Here is a 19,406-nt window from a genome sequence, read left to right as displayed (position 1 = left end):
TGAGAGCGCGAATCGCAAGCTTAAAATTTGTGATATTCCACCTGAAAACTGGACATTTTATATTTTTTTGTACCCAGGAATAGAATGAGTTCCTCAATAAACAATACTTGATGCGAGCGAGAAACGTGAGCCAAAATTTTCCGATTTCCAACCTGAAAACTGGACATTCTAAGCATAAAATAATAAAATAAAAAAAATAAAAATAATAGCTGGGAGAACAGTTTTCAGAACTGAAGTGGCTTTCCTGGGTAAATAATATCTATATCATTATTATCATTCTAGGCCTACATCAAATTTCCAAAAGTTTGAGCACGTGAATCGCCCGCAACATCTCACAAGGATTCCCTTTTAACAGTAATTGACCAAAAAGGCGAATTTTACATCTTCAGATTTGATTTTTCCCCCAAAACAGCTTCCTCGGTACGCGCGCAGAAATAAAACGTAAATATATAATTTATCAATCAGGGATCACTTAAAATTTTTTGCTCAATTCAATTACTACAAAACACACAACCTCTTTACACAGATGATAATCTCATGGTGAAAATATACTTTTGCACCAAATTGCCCCTATTGGTCCCTTTTTTGGCTTTGCCCCCTGTTGCACCCACAAATGTAATAATACTTTACCCACAAATGTCATAACGCCCACAAATGAAATAACACTTTACCCACAAATGTAATAATTTCACCCACAAATGTAATAATGCACTTTACCCACAAATGTAATAATTTTTGATCACCCACAAATGAAATAATGACTTTACCCACAAATGTAATAAATTTGAAGGGATTTTTGGCAAATCCGTTCTGAACTAAAATCGTATAGTAATGTGTTTATATAGCACAAAAGTGCAAAGTCTCTTTTCCAGACCCTGTTGATTCAAAAATTATAATATAAATCCAAAGTCTTTATTCCAGACCCGATTGTTTCAAAAATGATAATATAAGTCCAAAGTCTTTCTCCAACCCGGTTGTTTAAAAAATTATAATATAAATCCAAACTCTTTATTCCAGACCCGGTTGTTTAAAAAATAATAATATAAGTCCAAAGTCTTTATTCCAGACCCGGTTGTTTAAAAAATAATCATATGAGCCCAAAGTCTTTATTCCAGACCCGATTGTTTCAAAAATGATAAATTAAGTCCAAAGTCTTTTCTCCAGACCCAGTTGTTTCAAAAATGATAATATAAGTCCAAAGTCTTTCTCCAACCCGGTTGTTTAAAAAATTATAATATAAATCCAAAGTCTTTATTCCAGACCCGTTTGTTTAAAAAATAATAATATAAGTCCAAAGTCTTTATTCCAGACCCGGTTGTTTCAAAAATTATAATATAAATCCAAAGTCTTTATTCCAGACACGATTGTTTAAAAGAATATTAATATAGTCAAAAGTCTTTATTCGAGACCCAGTTGTTTAAAAAAAAATATAATATAAGTCCTAAGTCTTTTTTCCAGACCCGATTATTTCAAATATTATGATATAAGTCCAAACTAAGATACGATAATTTTGTTCAGGTGGAATAAAAATGAGAATCCAGCCTAGTCTTCTCTCCAGACCCAGTTAATTAAAACTGGTGGAATCAATCTCTTTGTTGTTGTTTTAAATTATACTGAACGTATTGTGAATATACAAGCTATGAGTAAATTGAGAATCAGGCATAGTATTTTCTCCAGACCCGGTTATCTAAAACTAAAAACTAAAACCCTATAGTAATGCCTTCACATAGCACAAAAGTCCAAAGTCTTTTTTCCAGACGCAGTAGTTTCAAAAATTATAATGTCAGTCCAAAGTATTTTGTCCAGACCCAGTTATTTCAAAAATTATGATATAAGTCCAAACTAAGATACCATAATGATATTCCAGTGAAAAAAAAAGAAAATTGAGCTTAAAATTTAATTTACTGTATTGACTTTGATTAGGAGTTCAAGTCCATGTCAACTTCTCAAATAAACTTAAGATTTTGATTTATCAACCCCTAAAAATCCCCTTATATATTGATATGATAAACGGCTTTAAAGCACAAATCACCCCAAGACGCTTTCTTCAAAATGTCTGCGAGTACTTTGAACAAAATTGTCCAGCATCGAAATTAGAGTTTCGGGAATTATTTGAGCCCCAAAAAGTTATTTTTATTTAGGTTTTATTTTGGTGCCATGTATAATTAAATAAGATGGTGCTTATCAATGAGCATATTTATGTTCATCATCCTCAAATTAGGGAAAAGGAAATCATATTTTTTATCGAGATTTGTATTTTTCTGGGGCCAACATTAGTATTTATCATCATGTTCAAGCATTACCAAATCAACATCCTCGTGAAATCATGTATAACACTTAAAGTACTTTTTTGTTTAAAATTGAAGAGTAGGTCAAACCTTATGCATATTAAGTCAATTTTATTGTATTTTCTGACTGTTCATTATCTTGTCAGCCATGTTATTTCTTTTGGTAAATCAAATGTTATTGTATTGCAATGACAATGCCTTAAGATGATATACATTTAACACAAACATGTACGTATATGTTTGGCACCCTAAACTTAGTGGAAATGAATGAAAAATAAGATTCTACAAGGTATTTTTTTTCAAAAATTGTATTTTCTGGGAAATAAAATGATACGTTGCCATGGCAACAAAAAAAAATTTGCAAACATTGTTATCATTAAATTCAAGCATCAACAAGCTTTCATCATGCTATAGTGAACCCATATTGCAATTTTTGTTCAAAACTTAATGACTGGTCAAAACTTATGTAGATTAAATACATTTTCACTGTACATTCCAACTGTCCATTATCCTTTCAACTGTTATTTTTTTTGTTTTGAAAATGATATCTTAATTGGTTGCCATGGCAATGATCTGAAGATCATTTATTATATTATTTATATATTAACAACAATCATATATATGTTTAGCACCCTACAATTAGGGGAAATGAAAGAAAAATCAGGTTTTACAATGTTTTTTTGCTTACCAAAGCTGATACTTTTCTGGGAGGGGGGGGGGAATGAGCTGTTGCCATGCAACATTGATAATTATCATTAAATTCAAGCATTACCAAGGCAACCTCAAAATTCATCATTCTAATGAAATAATGCAAAACACTGTAATCTTTGTTAAAAATAAATGACTGGCCAAACCTTTCGCATATCAAGTTATTTGTAATTGTATTTTCCACCTGTCCATAATCTTGTCATCCAAATTCTTATTTTTTTGTAAATAACATATAATTTGGTTGCCATGGCACTAGCTTTTACAGATTCTACTGGTTTTTTTAATCAAAACTTGTGCTAAATGATCCGTTGCTTTGGCAACAGACCATTTGGAACATTAATATTTATCGTTGAATTCACGTATTACCAAGGCAACATCAATGTTTATCAGTCTAATTCGTTCATGCAGAACACTCACTGTATTACTTCCCCTGGAATTTAATTGTGTAGGTCCAAACTTATGCATGTATTTAAAGTTAATTTTCATTGTATTTTTACCTGTCCATACATACTTGTCATCCATTTATTTTCTAAATCAGATGTTATCTGGTTTCCATGGCAATGACTTAAGATGTTACATTAATAAATTTAGTCACAAACATATCTCGAATAGTACCTTAAAATGAGGGAAAATGGAATGATGAATATAGTATTCTATATTTTTATCCATATTTTTTTACCTTTTTAGAGGGAATTAAGCTGTTGCCATGGCAACGGGCCCTTTGCAACATTGTTTTTATAATTTAGTTCAAGCATTACCAAAGCAACATATCTTTTTTCATCTTTACAAAGAACTCCTGCAGAACACTTTCTGTATTTTGGGGGTCAAATGAGGGGGTCAAAACTTAAGCATACAGATTAAGTCAACTTATTCCAATTGTATTTTCACCTGTCCATTGGTTTGTCAACCATGCTATTTTTGTAAATTAGAAATTATTTGGTTGCCATGGCCATAGCCTGAAATATACTTTATACATTTATCAACCAAAATGTCTTTGTTTAGCACTGTAAAATTAGGGAAAATTAAAGATTAATCAAATTCTATAACGTTTTCTTAATCAAAATTATTATTTTTCTGGGGAAAAAACAACCCGTTGCCATGGCAACGGACCAATTGGAACTATCTTAGTGATCTTAAATATTTCTAAATTTCATATGTATTGAATTGGGAGCCTGAAAATTATCATTTTGGTCATTTGTATCATGTTTATTTATCATTCACATGGGAATGTATGTGATTTTGGAGAAATTAATCCGTTGCCATGGTAACGGCCGAAAATGGCATTTATAAATTTACTTCCCATCTTTTATATAAATCTTACGGCATATACTAATACTTGTGAAAGTTTTATGCTTCAATCAAAATTTGCACAATTGTTGTGATTTTTGGAACTTATCCGCTCTACTATAAAAAAAAAAACATTGTAATGCGTATTCAAAATAATGCTTACAATTTCCAGTTTTCAAGCATTTAAAACAACAACTTCCACTATGCCATTACGCAGATTAATAAATAAGAAAATAATTTTCATGAATTCATTATAAAAAAATTGGGTTGATAGACAACGGTATACTGAAGTAAATGGTATAACCTTTGGTATTAGGGACGTCAGCAAGGCTGATTGAAAGCCAAATTAAGTTTTCAATATATTCAAATGATCTTCCCAATTAAAAAATAGTAATTTGGCACTCAATGCTGATGACACTTGCATTTTGTTTTATAGACACAAACCAACTGAATATATATGATAAGCTGAATAAAGATTTAGAAAAGTCAGAAGCAATGGTAATTGGTAGTAAACAAATATGACAGTTGATGTAGTTGTCATCAACTAGAGTAAACGTTTGTGAATATTTCGGGATTTACATTGATGAAAGCTTTAATTGGAACAAACAAACAGACCATGTTAAATCGAGAGTTGTGAAAAATCTCTATTCACTAAAAAGAATAACACCCACTATTAGTAAATCAACTGCTATTAATTTGTACAAATCTGTTATTCAGTCATAATTTGATTACTGTTCCACTGTATGGGGAAAAAACTTCCCAAACAAATTATAAGAGATTGCAAACATTACAGACTAGAGCATTGAAAACTGTATTATAGGTTGACTGCTCAACACCTATTATAATTCCCCGTTACTGCATGCTACCACCATCATCATTTCAAAATAAACCATTAATGATTAACCCGCCATCAACAACGTCATCATTATTTCCACCAGCACTACCATCATCATAATTTTCATCATCTTCACTTTCACCATTACCATCGTGTTTTTTTTAATATATATCAAAAAAAGTGCTTGTTTGATTTTCTTTCTTTTTACTTAATTGACAATTGAATAATTCCAATTCATCCATCCCGCTCGTAATATGGTTATATACAATTATAATGTCATATGTTTTCAAGCAAATTTGCCTTCAATTGCAATGCATTTTCTGCAACTGATTTTATGTTGATGTATATGTCTGATTTATTTACAAAATGTATTTGTTTTATTAATGCTGTTTTATATTAAAATAAGATTTTCGTCAAAAGAAAAACAACTAAATCAAATCACATCAAACAATTTTTTAAAGGATCGATTGAGTGAGGAGCGAAGCGACCGCTCGAAGAAATTTTGCTTTTTTAGAAAGCAAATTTGGCAATGAAAACACTAACTGCATTTAATGATAAATCCATGCATTAACAGTAGTATCCATCTCTTGTTGAATGAAAGGAATATCGTTTCTGAATCTAAAAGTCTTTGTAGGGTTGGTTCTACATGCTTTCCAACTTCGAAAATAGGGGAAATTTCCCCCAATACCTCAGAGATTTACACCCGTGCATATGAAAGCTCAAGAAGCATCCTAAGGTTTATGATTATAAAAAAAAATCGAGAACTTTAAAACAAAAATAAAATATCACTATCAAGACAACACGGAAGTTAACAACGGTCAAATTGATAACAATGGTCAAGGTCTATAATGTTGCCTCTTGCAAGACAATTTCCAAATTTGCTAGGAATAAAAGAACAGAATTAAATACATTTAAAAGGAAAGGGGGCAGAGTACATGATGAGCTTTGATCAAGAAAAAACCTCGGTATTTTCTGATTGTAGTGCTTATGCAAATGGAGACAGTAACATGTTCATTGCCGAGTAAGAAAATGACCATTATTCCTGCCAACATAGATATTTCTTAAACTTTGAAAACGTGCAGGCTAAGTTTTTTGTCTCACATTTTGATATCTTACATACTTTCATTTACGCTCCCTCTCTTTTGGTATCTGCTTTGAACTGCTCTCCAGATATTCATAGCATTCATCTTAGTCATGATTATGTAGTGGTCTGTGGCCTTCAATGGTGCAATTATTGGTTCATGAATATGATTGGACCTAAACCAAGAAATAATATCTTCCATTTGTATCGCCAATGAATGTAAAAGTATACCACAATAAACATCATCCCATGGTACTGGCGGAGCAATCTTCTGAGAGGTTTGGTACAGAAGGTGTGCAACCTCTCTGGAAACGATATACCCGTATCCACGAGGAAAGGGAAGCCATTTCTTGCCCGAAAATAATTCGGGTGGAGTGTACTACTTATCGCCAGGATTTCGTTGTGGAACCCAGTCAATCGCTCGCTCGGCGAGGACTAAGTTTGAACGAAACGTCGAGGATGTACTCGTTGCGAGATCCTTGGCCAGATTAACGACGTCGACGATATAATCATCATCTGTAGACAGTACATAATAACTATTTTTGCAGAATGTCGATGCCCATTTGAACCCCGTAATTAGTTTAATGGTTAGATTGTAGTATGTGTCAATAAAGTCCACTTGAAGGATATCCCCGTGTATTTCAGATTCCTTGTGGATGTGAATTTGTTCATTTGAATCATATTCATTTGCTTGTCCTAGAAGGAATATAATCCTTGCAGACACATTATATTTCACAATTTCTTTGCCATACGTTTCTCTTATCACATTTCTCTCTTTTATACCACTCACTCTTGTCTTGATGAGGATGAGCAACGTTATGTTTTCCGACGGCAGGCATTTATTCAGCGGACTGATAAGAATACCGTAGTTGTGTTTATGTAATTTTGACTCCCAGTGAACAGTTTTCGTCCAACCAAGTTTCTCTCTGGTTTGAGGTTTAGAGTGAACTGTAGAATTAACTTTATCTTGGCCATCATCATGGATTGTTATCTCCTGTGTTGTAACGCGGCGTTGCAATGTAGTAAGCCGACGTGGCTCGTTAGAACGAGTTTGAGGTGAAGTATGATGATGAAAACTTGTTTTGCAAAACAAATAGAAGAAAATAGACAACGAATAAACAAGTGCGATAATCACGAACTGTCGTTCTTGAGACATGTAAAAAGAATCGAATATAATGATCGAATAAAAAGACTTAGAATTGATCAAACAGTATTGCTATTTCCTTTAGTCTGGCTGTTCGAGTTCCCTTGATCAATCGAGAATCACTATACATAGACACATTACAGTGAGGGTTGAGAAGTTTCAGTACTCAGAGTAATGAACAATGCCAGTCGCACAGAAACGTGATTAGAGGTAACAGAAGTTCCGACAGTTCCGATTGCGACATTTTGGTCGCACGAGAGCGGTGCGGTGTTTTTGTTGAATGTATTACAGCGACATCCCAGGTAGCACATAAACAGAAAAAAATGTCTCAAAATGTTCGGATAAACACCCTACAGTTAATATTTTGGTAAAACGTTAATACCATATTAAAATACATGGTCTTGTAATAACACCCCAAAAACTTCACATAACATCAGACAACAAGATTTCAAACATATTTTGTAATACAATGATTCTTTTATAGGATTATCGGTATGATGTTGGCAAAAAACGAATCAAACAGGATTATTTATACATAATTATTAACTATTAAAAAACAAATGTTTCAAATTGTGTATAATACTATACACTTTGACATCGTTAAAATTAACACATTGTTTAAATATCTATATTTTATACTTTTGAAACGTCATTCTAGAAAATTTTCATAAAATGTAGAAATTTCATTTTAAAGATGTTTTAATATCGTGTTTTGATTACATAAAAAGAATTAACACAATACATGTACATTTCGACATTAAGCAGTTGAATAATGTAATTATATAAATGTTTATTTTATCTGTTTTTTACCTAATTATGAAAATGTCCATTAAATGTTAAAAGAACTTTAATCCAAACTGAGATGAATCCAGGTTTCTTAATTCACCACCTTCCCTTATCTATTGCTTTTTATTTTGATAAATGTGACAATCCCATTATCTTAGATTAATTAAACCAGATTTTGACAAATATCTGGCATTCAAGATCAATTCTTAAAGATTTTTATAAAGAAGCGATGAAAATAAAGGAACTTTTTACGTACAATAATTATTGTCACGATTCTCGTATTTAGGAGGTTGAAAACAGAAGGAACTCAATTAGTGCAGTCTCCGTATTAAAACAATCTTGAAATGGAAGAGACGCAGTCTAACCCCCCCCCCCAAAAAAAAAACATATATATATATATATATATATATATATATATACAATATATAAACATATAACAGTTATAAATTAAACAAAAAATGCATAAATATTGATAGCACATTTTACTTTTCCCGTTGCTTTTCCATTGAAAATTGAAAATGAAAAAAATATAAATATACATGTATACATAAATATACACATAAATGAGGAGCTTGATTCCAAAAGGAGCTAAATCCACTTTTGACCAAAATCTATTTTTTGATACAAATATATGTATCTTAGACGTGGGAATCATATGCAACATATCGGTTTTATTTTTTTTTTTGGAAGGTTGGTAACTATTGATTGCAAATTTGAGTTTTGTTCCAAAAGGAGCTAATTCGACTATGCGCTTATTCAAAATTATTTTTCCTATCTTACATTAAGTTATGCATTCAATTTCTTAGGTAAATTTTGCTAATACAAGTTCACAACTTCAGTGCATATTTTGCTGAGAATAACCGAATTTTAGAATTTTTATGAATATTTTTGGATTTAGCTCCTTTTGAAACAAGATATCGAAAAGTCACAGTCCTAAAAGCCCCCTCACACCTGATCGAATGTAGGCGGACGAAGGGTGATGAATGGAAGAAAATGCACAAAATGGACGCAAATTCAACGAATTCAAATAAAATTTTCGTCAAATCGTCAAATCATGCGATCAGTAACTATATTGTCAAATTTTATCAACGAACGGTAAGCCAGGCGCGTAGCCAGGGGGGCGGTCACCCCCCCCCCCCCAAAAAAAAAGGCCCCACACAGAAAAAAAGGAAAAAGAGAAGAGAAAAGGAAAAGAATAGAAAAGGGAGGAAAGGGAAGAAAGGTAGCTTTGTGGGTTTTTCTTTTTATTCTTTATTTTCTCAAAAGAGAAACTCCTTCACTCTTGCTCTAATTTTATATATATATAAATTTTGCTTCCGCTCTTCGCGGCTAAATACAGTTCTCCGTGGCCCTCTCCTTTCTTTAACCCTATTTTTCCACCTCAGCTATATGTGTTTCTTGCCAGTTAAAATACAAATGTTTTCATTAGGGCATGGATTTAGATATGTTTTATAGCTCCATCATTATCCATGGAATTAGAGTAAGGTTAGTCGGATGTACACTGTTGGTCATAAAGGTGGAATAAAATATTTTTGAATAAAAGTCGACAGTTTTGTTGGTATTTGAAAGGCTACACGTAGATAAAATGATAATTGAGTGATAACATAATGTTTCCCCATTACACAGGTGACATTATAACATGAGAAATTTGGATTACGTAATAAATTAATTTGTTGTAGACTAAAAAAAAAAATATGCATATGATATTCTGTCCCTTTCCCTGATTTAGCACTGTGTATATATTCTCTTAACAGGCCAGATATATAATTTCTTTGATCTTCAGGCATGTGTTTTAATGACTCATCCATATTTACTAACATCTCTGAGTTAGACAACTTTACACCACATGGTTCGTTCTTAGATACATCTGTATAAGACAATTCATTATCTGTCTTTCCATAGCATTCTTGTTCTTGTACATTTACATGTTTTTCTTCTTCGTTAACCTGTGTTATACCTATTGGCTGACTAGCCTCCCGCTCAAAGTATTCTTTCAACATGTTTACATGACAAACTCTTTGAGACTTTCTTCGATCAGGGGTACTGATCACATAGTTGACATTATTTAATTTCTTTTTGACTATGTAGGGACGACTAAACCTAGCTTTCAAGGGCTCACCTTGCAAAGGCAACAACACTAACACTTTGACTCCAGGCTTGAAACTTTTTTCTTTTGCATTTTTGTCAGTGTGAGCTTTTATTTTTCCCTGCGACACTTTCAAGTGTTCCTTAGCGACATTACAAGCTTTTGAGAGCCTTTCTCTAAACTTTGACACATAGTCTAGAAGGTTTACATCGTCATCCTGAACCATAAACCTCTCTTTGATAAGCTTTAGGGGACCCCTAACCTCATGACCATAAACCAATTTGAATGGACTAAAACCTGTGGACTCATTCGGGGAATCCATAGTTGCAAACAGTAGAAATGAGATCCCTTTATCCCAGTCATCGGGATAGTCTTCAAAATAAGCCCTAATCATGGTCTTCAAAGTCTGATGATAGCGTTCTAACGCTCCTTGGGACTGTGGGTGATAAGCAGATGACTTGATCTGTTTTATTCCCAACTCTTTCATAACTTGCTGAAATATTCGTGACATGAAATTTGACCCTTGATCAGACTGTATTTCCTTAGGCAGACCGTATCGAGTGAAGAACTGCACTAACGCCTGTACCACTGTCTTTGCAGTGATACTCCTCAAAGGTATCTGCCTCTGGAAAACGTGTAGACAAGTCCATAATCGTCAGGAGAAATCTGTGACCCGACCTCGTTTTGGGTAAGGGTCCGACACAATCAACAAGAACCCTAGTAAAAGGTTCATCAAATGCAGGAATGGGTATCAATGGAGCAGTCTTGATAGAAGGCTGTGCCTTGCCAATAATCTGACATGAATGACATGTCTTACAGAGATGCACAACATCTTTGTGCATCTTAGGCCAATAGAAATGCCTCATAATTCTATCTTCTGTCTTCCGAATACCGACATGACCTGCCATAGGTAACTCATGAGCCATTTTCAGAATCTCTGTGCGGTAACAGGGAGAAACTACAACCTGGTGAATTATACACCAATCTTCATCAGCTGGTCTCCGGGTAGGTCTCCATTTCCTCATCAAAATGTAATCATTGACATAAAAGCACTCAGGAACCTTATCAGCCTCAGCCTCAGAACATGCTTTCTGTGACAAGCTTTTTAATTCTGGATCTGCCTGTTGTGCCTGTACAAGGGATGATTTACTAAACCAACTATCATTCTTAGCAACAGAGCCTTCAACACTATCCCCATTCAAATCCTTGAAAAGGGTTTCAGCTAACCAGACATCAGCACTCTCCTCTACATCAGCAGATTCCGCATCATCCTTTTCAGCTCTACGAGTCCGAGACCTAGTAACAACACAATCCAGGGAAATCCCTGGAAAATCTTTCTGCAACAATTCAGTTTCAGCTACCTCAACGGGCTTCTCCGAAACCACTGGAGATGCACAACTTTAACTCCAGCCAAGTCGTTACCTAACAAGAAATCAACACTTTCCATGGGTAAATCTGGAACGACACCAACAGTCACAAGACCACTAACAAGGTCACACCTTAAGTCGACCTTATGCAAAGGAACTGACATGAAATTTGGGCCAATACCTTGAATTAACACTTTGGCATTTTCTGAACTCTCCGGAGGAAGAGCCAAATCCCCTGGCACCATCAGGGACTGTGCAGCCCCTGTATCCCTAAGGATCACCACTGACCTACCAGTAGCACTAGTCGAACAAGGGGATACTTCACCATCATACAAAAAACTTCTAAACGTTTCATGAACCTGCTTGACTTTATCAGCAAATATCAGAGAAACACTCTCAATATCTCGATTGGGCTCTGGTGGGGAAAAACTCCATCGAGGGAACACTTGTTTGCTTGACAAAACCCATGTCTTTCTTAACTTTGGTTGGCATTCCAGCCAATTTCCAACATGATTCTTTCAAATGCCCTGATTTATGACAATGAGTGCAAATTCTGGAATTACGAGTCTCAGACGTTTTGGTTGATTCTGTGCCCCCACTAGCCTGATTCTTGTTAGTGTCTTTGTCCTTGTTGGCATATTTTCCCTCACAAGGTTTATTGTGGGATTCAAATGACCCTTTACCTTTCTTTTTCCAATAATTCTTGAAAGGAGGCCTATCTCCACTACCTTTATGTGTGACCTCAAATTCATCAGCTACTATGGCTGCTTTACTGACTTCAGTAACTCTATGGTCATCTAAGTGAGATTTAATGCCAAAAGGAAGACTCTTTTTTAATTCTTCTAGGACGACAACTTCTCTAAGGTGAACAAAGTCTTTGTCAACTTTTAGTGATCTATACCACTTATCGAACATCATCTCTTGTTCCCTAGCAAATTCAACATACGTCTGGTCTGATTGTCTTTGCATGTTCCTAAATTTATGTCTGTACGCTTCTGGTACCAACTCATATGCATTGAGAATTGTTTCTTTTACTGTAGCATAGTCACATGATTGCATTTCAGAGAGTGAAGAATAGACTTTTGCAGCCTCTTCAACTAAAACACTTTGGAGGAGAAGAGTCCAACATTCCTCGGGCCAATTCAGTCTCTTGGCCACTTTTTCAAATGACACAAAATATGTATCAACTCCCTCTTCATCAAACTTTGGCACAAGGCGAATGTTCTTCGCCACATCAAAGCCTTGGGGAGATTTATCTTTAACAGAGTTAGTATTAGTATTTGCATGAGCTAACTCCATTTCCTTCAATTTCAACTGGTACTCCAATCTCATTCTCTCCTTTTCAATGTTTATTTTCTCCATTTCTAGGTTTTTGTTGTTTCTTTCCTTTTCAAGTTTGATTTTCTCCTTTTCCAATTCTATGTTTGCCAGTTGGATCTGAGCATCATCTCATACAATTACAGAAGTTTCAGACTCCTCTGTAAGCTTCATGGGACTAGCTAACAAGTCAATTATCTCTGCCTTCTTTAAACCTGGGGCTAGAGATACACCCAAATGATCACAAACTGTTATCAAATCATCTTTTTTCAGTGACTTCAAATGATCATATGACAATTCTGTCATTGCAAGAAATTCTTCAACATCAAATGTAGCCATGGTGAATATACACAAATACATGTAATAACACAGTACAGTATATTCTAGAACTTTCCAAAACTTTACAAAATGTTTCAAATTCAAATTGGCTTTAGTTTCAAATCGACTTTCGTCTCAAATTGGCTTTCGTTACCAAATTGGGGTTCGATTTCAAATGGGCTTTTCGTACAAATTGCCTTTCGTTTCCTGGACAAGCCCCCAAAATTATTTGTTACGATACTGCAACAAATAACAATGAAATAATTTGAAATTGAATTTCCTTTTCTTTTATTACAGGAAATATAACACTCAAAAACTAAGAAAACATAAATAAATATCTCACACCTCTTGAGGTGACAGATGTGCAATATATCCGATTAATAATCCAAATGATAAAATCCAGATAAAAGTCCACAATGATGGTGACGATGAAACTGATGTTTAAGCACGATGAATAACAAGAGTCACTGTAACGAGTTGAAATATCCGTGAAGACGATGATGATGATGATTAACAGTCAAATTCAGCAATCCATGGGTTGAAAAGCGTTCATTAAACAGATTGATGATCTCGATGAGAACTGACAATTCCTCTCTCAAAATAACTGCAAACAGTTCATTGAGGGTGTGCAAATATTACACAGAAGATAAATATTCTAGATGGAAATAAAGTCTGGAGTGAAACTCTTAGGTCTGATCTGATCTGTTGAAGTGATCTCTTATGATGTGATGATGTCCTTGAAGAATCTGACAGCTTTATATATTCATTAAAACTATTCTAGATCCTTCTAGTATTCGCTATTCTAGAGGCTTCTAGTATTCACCATTATGGAACGTGAGGAGGATTTGCTTCTGGTATTGTATTTTAAAAGAACATTCTCCTTTCAGGAGCAGTCAAATTCCAGAAGACTCCTGAATGACCTCATTGAAATTAACATGTGTCAACAAAATAGCAAAGCCTATTCATTTCCACTACCAATACAATTCTATTGTAAAATAATCTCTATTCAGAAATAACAACAATCCTTTGCCTTTAAATAGGCAGAGGCCTGCTTAACAAAAGCTTTTACAAACTTGTCGTGGAATGTTCTTGATCATTCTAAGCTATCCTTAAAGGGGAAATAACGAATAGATGAATGTAATTGCTTTTACAATTCTTCTTATATATAACAAGGGAGATACTGCTTCCGCGATTTTAGAGCTTCAGAAAGTAGAAGATGATATCCTCAAGCGTAACAAGCTCATTAGGATTGCAGACAAGTCTGAAGATGGTTGGAAGGTGGTTGATGAGTACTTATCGGAGGACCTCGCAAGTGATTCCGATGACGACAAGAAAATCAGAGCTGCTCAAAACAGAGCAGCTTCAAAACGTAGGAAAGCTAAGATTAACAGCTCCAAGGCTACACCCTACAAATCCCAACGTCGGCCTCAGGAAACTTTCCCTAATCCTGATGCTACTTTTCGTAGCTATATGCAACAAGGTCGACCTCAATTTAACCAGGTTAATAAATGAAGACCATTCGACTTATGCTTCGGTTGCGTCGAGTCGGGACGTTGGAAGAGGAATTGCCCGAATAGCTAACCCACCAAAGAAGGCACAGGCCTCTAAAGATACCGGATTCGGTAAGCATAATTTTGACAATTATAGACATATTTGAAGCATTACTCTGGATATAAGCCTATAGCATTAGTGTGAGTACGTGGTACCATTGGTGTGAATTAATTGTTTGAATGTAGTTGGTCGAATCAGAATCCCACAGATAATCATATGGTGAAACATATCTTTCATTTTAAAATGATTATTGAATAGACCTTAAGAAGGCAAATTCTATACTGAGAAATACTGTCACGTTGTACGGGTCTTATAGAAATCATGAAAATTGTCACCCTTATCAAACACATGCATGCAATGAGCACAATTTATTTTGCTTTCATTGGATTTCAGTAGGTTTGCTTGGATTCTTGTCTTTTCAGCAATACCTGAATTAAGCGAAAGAGTCGAAAAGGATCTGGAATTGGAGAGGGGAGAGATGAATCGGTATGAAATAGAAGATTACAGAATCAACTATTTTGAATACGAACAAAGTAGAGCTGAACCCATTGTTAGAGGGAGAATGAAAGCCAACGTTGACTTCTGGAAATTAATAGGAGCCACAGAAGAAGTAGTGAAAATTATTCAATTTGGTTATAAGATACCCTTTCTTGAGACACCCCCTCCAAAAGTGTTTCAAAATAACAAATCAGCCCTTGAGCACACAGACTTCGTTTCTGAAGCTGTTCTTTAACTATTGAATAAAGATTTGATTTCCGAAGTGAGTTCCGTACCAGAATACGTCAATCCTCTTATAGTTTCTGTTCAAAATTCTGGCAGAAGCGCCTTATCTTAGATTTAAGATGTATTAATCAATACGTTTGGAAACGAAAGGTATGCTTTGAAGACCGGAATGTAGCACTGGAATACTTTCAAAGGGTGACTACGTGGTTTCCTTTAACCTTAATGCGGGATATCACCATATTTATGTTTCAGTTGGAACTTCAACGGAATTATTAGATATTTCTCCTTTAAGGTACTTCCTTTTGGATTGTCCTCTGCTCCATATATTTTCACTAAAACAATCAGACCTCTTGTCAAGCATTGGAGGAATAAACAGGTTTTTGTAGTTGTATTTCTAGATGATGGATGAGAGCATCCTCCTTTGAAGAATGTGAAGATATTCCCACAGCAGTCAGAAATGACTTATTGAATGCGGGTTTAGTGCCTAACGTAGAGAAGTCAGTATGGATACCTAGTCAGAAAATTGATTGGCTTGGTTTAACTTGTGATTCTAAAAGTGGCACTTTACATGCATCAGATCGTAGAATTGTTAACATTTTGGATTGTATAAACGATATGATCACAGAATTACCACACACTACCGCTAGAAAATTAGGGGCCTTTATAGGTAAAATTATTTCCTTGCTACCTGTAACTGGGCAGATCGTACAGTTTAGAACTAGATTTTCTTCAATTGTTGTTGCCTCATGCAAACACTGGGACAAAGAAATTAATCTATCCACACGAAAAGATATCATAAAAGAACTATTTTTCTGGAGAGATAATGTGAAGTCTTAAAATGTACGAGATATCTTGTATTATTCTATACCGCAGATACTTGTCTTTATAGTCGATTTGACAGTCTCAGAGGCTCAATACACCAACCTAGAAATGTTCTTTCCGATGAAGTTTTTTTTCTTGATTCGTGTTCCTATGGGGTCCGAGAACGAATTCAGCTTGGTTGCCCAAAGTTGCCATTTGGGCAATTTAGCTAATTTGCATAAATCCAAAATGGCCGCCAGATGCCATCTTGAAAACCTAACTTTTGAACCCCTTTTCACAAAATGATGAGTAATGACTCGTTTTAGAGGTTTAGAGATGTGTAGAACCGATTTCTGTAATCATTTTTGCAATACAAGGTCATCTTCAGGTCAAATCCAAGATGGGCGCCAGATGCCATCTTGAAAAATTAACTTTTGATCCCCTTGTCCCAGAATGACGAGTAATACCTCTGTTTAGGGGTTCTGGGGTGTGCAGAATCCATTTCTGCTGTCTATTTTGCAATATAATGTCATCTTCAGGTCAAATCCAAGATGGTGTCACGTGGAAAGTGACTTTTTTTTTATTTATCTACTGCTGCTTGACACCAAATAAGGAATACGTAAGAACTGAGGATTACAGTTATGAATGATTTAATCAAACCTTTTCAATATTTCTTTTGAATTCTTTGACAATGATTGTACAAAAAAAATATACATAGATGTGGATTATGGATAACAAAATGTAACTTAACGGTAATCGTTGATGTGAGCCCCCATCATCCTATCTGGTCTGACATGCCCCACTCGGCCCTGGTGGTCGGTCCAGTTCCTGGCCTCCGCAGCTAGCGATGTCTCTTCCACTCGGCCTCCGCAGACTGTGTTACCCCTCGATGAGTAGCCCCAAGATAAGAGAGATGTGGCTTCAACGAATTAGTGGACGAGATCGAGCCCCCAATAATGACATGAATTTTGACCAGTCATGTCGGTGGAGAACCGGCGCCAGCTGGGGTCATCTCGTCACCGACGTAGTCCCTCAGTTTTAACTTAGACTGCCCACATGAACATCGATCTGTTGTTTATTCTGGCTTAGGTGGTTCTCCCTGAATTACCGAAATTAACCTCCTAATATACTCTACCGTTACTAGGTCTGACTGAAAAATTTCTATAAAGTAATTCAAAGGATTTCAATAAAAAATGAGTACATAAAGCAACACATTCTTATCAATAAAAGACACTTCCTGTGTATCTACATGTATATATCTACACTCATCATCGCTAGATCACTTGGTTATTTAGGATACCTGTATGAAAATGCTTCGCCTAATAAGAAATATTTCTAACACCTGTATAAAATATGGCATAAACCTGGTACACTTGTACTCTTAAGAAGGGGGGCATCAAACGTTTGCAACGTTTGCCTTAAAACATTCAAAACATATGTACATACAACTATCTATTGGCCTACCCTAACTTGGACTCAGCAAATATTTCAAACACATGTTTGAACTCAACTGAAACATTCTATAATTAAATTTCTTTCCTGACAGATGGCCGCCATATGACGCCATTTTGAAATATCTACTTTTGAAACCTTGGCCGTAGAATCATGAATAATTCTTGAGTCATTTGGTATGTTGATTCAATTTATGCTTTAGTTTTGAATAAAGGATAACCTTCAGATCAAATCTAAAATGGCTGCCAACCGCCATCTTACAAAAATACTTTCCGAGGCTTATGCGTGTTAGAACTAATGTAAAGGGATTTCAGTAAGAATACTCATTTCTTTTATTAATTCTCAAGTTTTGGTCCCAGCGCCATTTGATTTATATCTGATGTTATAGTGCTATAACGCCATCTGCGTCAGTCATGCGACAACACGTCTGTCCTACACTTCGGTTAATTACGGTTAATAAAAGTATTGATCTACAACTACAAAGTTGCAACTGTGTTTTAATTTATTGTCGCAGAATCCATCTTTTCGTGAGTTGTTTTTTATGTTGATTCCATTTCTGTTAATAATTATGCAATATAAGATCATCTCCAGGTGAAAATAATCCAACATGGCCACTAAACGCCATATTAAGAAAAAAAACTATTTCCAGAGACTATTGAACCTTGAAGAATTACTCTCATACTGATAATAGGTTACTATTATGTATGGGAGCTCATGTAATGGGATTTCATTGAGAATGGTTCATTTCTTTTAATCACTCCATTTTAGTTCGAGGTCAAGTCATGTCTAAGATAGATGGTTGATAGATTTCGTCATTAACCACTTACCTTAGAATGAAACCATTTAAGGTTTGGGCTATGATTTCGGGAATTCTAATCCCTTTTTTAATTTCTGTCCAACCATACTTTTCCAGTGAAACGACTTTAAAATATTACTTGAATTAAAAAGTGATTTCTCGGTATTTTTTCAAATAAAAAATAGTTAACATATTAACTTCCTTTATATTGCACTTTTCCTTCTGACAAGAGCCATTGACTTGGTATTAAAAAGTATTTAGCCTCCTTCAACCTTGAAGAAGTACTCTCCCCAAATGCGTACACGCTGTCCTGGAGAGGGTTGTGCTGTGTCAGATGCTGCCCGTGCTTCAGGTGATGTGGCGATCCTGTGATGGTATTCTTCGTGCACTATATACAGTGTGCTAGGTGCAGTGTGCGGGTGGTGCATGTGTGTCCCTCTTACAGCATCTTAAGGTGAGGGGAGGCAACATTTGCTGAATGATAGACAATGTTGCTCCCCCCGGTAACCAGCTATAGAGGTCGAAGTTACAGCAGCATTTGGGAGAGTATTCCAAATACGGATGGTTCTTGGGAACATACTGTACATGTAGCAATTCACTCTACTCTGGGTGTACTTGAACTGATGTCCAGTGTGTTGTGAACGTTGTAGATGAGAATTGCTGCTAAACTTAATCTGATGTGGCATGTTGATGTAAACAAAATTGTGATGAATTTTGTAGAACATCTCATATTGGCTAAGAAGGCGTCTGTGTTGGAGAGTATCCCAGTGAAGAGTTGACAACATCGATGTTACACTGGATTCTCTGCTATAGTCGTGAAGGACAAACCTAGCACCCTGACGCTGAATGTTCTCAATAATGTTTAC

General features: G+C 35.2%; 1 pseudogene; it reads right to left on the bottom strand.

Moving 5' to 3' along the window:
- Window positions 1–4,418: 4,418 nt before the first annotated feature.
- On the bottom strand, window positions 4,419–7,510 carry LOC121408830 (annotated as a pseudogene).
- Between the last annotated feature and the right edge of the window lie 11,896 nt (window positions 7,511–19,406).

Source organism: Lytechinus variegatus, chromosome 1 (assembly GCF_018143015.1).
Source record: "Lytechinus variegatus isolate NC3 chromosome 1, Lvar_3.0, whole genome shotgun sequence".
Lineage (NCBI taxonomy): Eukaryota > Metazoa > Echinodermata > Echinoidea > Temnopleuroida > Toxopneustidae > Lytechinus > Lytechinus variegatus.
Note: the sequence above shows the minus strand (reverse complement) of the source record. Positions and strands in the feature narration are given on the sequence as shown.